This window comes from Myotis davidii, unplaced genomic scaffold (assembly GCF_000327345.1).
Source record: "Myotis davidii unplaced genomic scaffold, ASM32734v1 scaffold1115, whole genome shotgun sequence".
Classification (NCBI taxonomy): domain Eukaryota; kingdom Metazoa; phylum Chordata; class Mammalia; order Chiroptera; family Vespertilionidae; genus Myotis; species Myotis davidii.
In genome coordinates, this window is record NW_006287910.1 from 1,560,436 (window position 1) to 1,562,754 (window position 2,319).

General features: G+C 53.7%; 1 protein-coding gene across 1 annotated transcript in view; it reads left to right on the plus strand.

Moving 5' to 3' along the window:
• The window catches only part of ABCC1 (ATP binding cassette subfamily C member 1), a 108,010-nt gene that overhangs the window by 75,041 nt on the left and 30,650 nt on the right, over window positions 1-2,319 (plus strand). The gene's annotated exons all lie outside the window — the stretch shown is intronic.

Below are 2,319 nucleotides of genomic sequence, written 5' to 3' on the forward strand. Positions count from 1 at the left end.
CTTGCAGGGCCCTGCTTGTCCCCTGCAGATCTCCATCAGCCACTGGGCCGCTCATCAGGCGTCAGGCAGCGGCGGAGCCAGGCCCCCCTCAGGAACCCCCTGGAAGGACCCTTTAGGCTGAGTTGAGAAGCCCTTTAGGTTGTGGTTCCCTTCATAGGTTGATGCTCAACCACTGAGCCATGTTGGCTGGGCATAAATTTACCCCTTTTTATAAGGACACCAGTTATATAGGATCAGGGCCCACCCTAATGACCTCATCTTAACTAGTGATATCTACTAGTGATATCTTAACTAGTGATATCTACAAAGACCTTATCTTCCAGCTCTGGCGGCTGGAAGTCTGGGTGAAGCTGTCGGCAGGGTAGGCTCCGCCTGAGGCCGTGAGGGAATGTCTGTTCCAGGCTTCTCTCCCGCCTCTTTTCGCGAAACTCGGGCATTCCTTGGCTTGTGGAGCACCCCTATCTGCCTTCATCTTCACATGGTAGTCACCCTGTGTGTCTGTCTCTAAATTTACCCCTTTTTATTTTATTTTTTAAGATATATTTTTACTAGAGGCCCGATGCACAAAATTCGTGCAAGGGGCTCGGCCCTCACAGCCCGGCTTCATCCAGAAGAACATCAGGAAGGTCATCTGACTGTCCGGTCTAATTCGAAGGGGTCTCAGTGCTGATGGCCTGGTCAGCAGACCCGGGCGCTAGTCCTGATACTTCTCTGTGATGTGGCTGTGGGCCTCCTGAGCTTCAGGGTCCCTGTGACAAAAATAGGGACAGCAGTAACTACAGTCCTCCCGGCTCCCTCGAGGCTGTGAGAAGCCGGGGGCATGTGGCTTAACCCAGATGAGGCAAGGTGGTTGAGCGTGCAGGCGTGCAGTTGGCAGGACCTGGTTTGAATCCCAGCTGCTGCTCTAACCAGCTGTGTGACCTCAAACCCCTTCTGAGCCTCCGTTTTCCCATTGATAACGCAGGGTAGCAGCAGAACCAGGCTTCTAGCACCAGAGGCCGATTTAATGTGCCATATGACGTGAAGCCTCTGGCACCGCGTCGTCAGTAAATGGCAGCTGCTGCCTCTCTTTTACCCCCACGCCCTTGGCACCTGCCAGGTCGAGACAGACCTGCCTCCTCCCCAGCCGCTGCTCCCTGTCCCCCCTCCCGGGCCGGGCCTCAGAGCAGGGACAGCCTCGGAGGCACCTTTTGAATTCTGGGCTGGGACCTCACCCGTCCTTACTTGAAGCAGACAGGGAAGACTTCTAAGAGTCCTGTTCTCCCTTATCATGTGGTGCAAAAGCCAGGGGTTTGGTTTGCAGCCTTTGCCGGTTGCCCTGTGTTCGTGGGTCAGACTGGCAGCTCAGGCAAGCCTCTGCTCACCTCGGCTCCGAGCTCCGGCCTGGTGAGCACGGAGCAGTCATCTGATGCCTTTCGGCTTTGGTTTCAGCTGTTGCTAAAAAGAGTGGAACTACACAGAGGTCAACTGCCCTGTCTCCGTCTTCCAGGAGCTGCTTACAGACTTCCTGAGCCTGTGCAGTGTGTTTGCTATACACTTGGTCCCCAAACAGGTCTCCGATAGACTGTGTTCAGGGGCAGGGTCACGGGTATGCCGAGCACGGCTCCCCAGGCAGAGCTGTCACTGAAGTGTCTGTGATGTGGAGTGCTCCCTGGCTTCTGTTCACAGAAGTCATCTTGCTGAATCCTCCTGGAAGCTCATGAGGGAGGTGGAATTACTACTCCCAGGTCTCTGGCGAGGAAGCTGGGGCTTAAAGAAGCTCGTCCCTTCTATGCTGGGAGCAGGTGGGTCTCAGGCTTTGTGAAAGGGGCTGATCGCTAAGGAAGCTACTTACTGTTCATTGACTTAGTCATGCCACAGGTATGAATTGAGCACCCACTGTGTGTCAAGTACTCGTATTATCTTCCTAGGGCTGCTATACCAAAGTACCACAAACAGTAGCTTCAACAACAGAAATGTACTGTCTCACAGCTCTGGCGGCTGGAAGTCTGAGGTGAAGCTGTCGGCAGGGTAGGCTCCGCCTGAGGCCGTGAGGGAATGTCTGTTCCACGCTGCTCTCCAGCTTCTGGGGTTTTTGCAAAACTCGGGCATTCCTTGGCTTGTGGAGCACCCCTATTTGCCTTCATCTTCACGTGGTAGTCACCCTGTGTGTCTGTCTCTAAATTTACCCCTTTTTATTTTATTTTTTAAAATATATTTTTACTAGAGGCCCGATGCACAAAATTCGTGCAAGGAGCTCGGCCCTCACAGCCCGGCTTCATCCGGAAGAATATCAGGAAGGTCATCGGGCTGTCCGGTCTAATTAGCCTATTACACTTT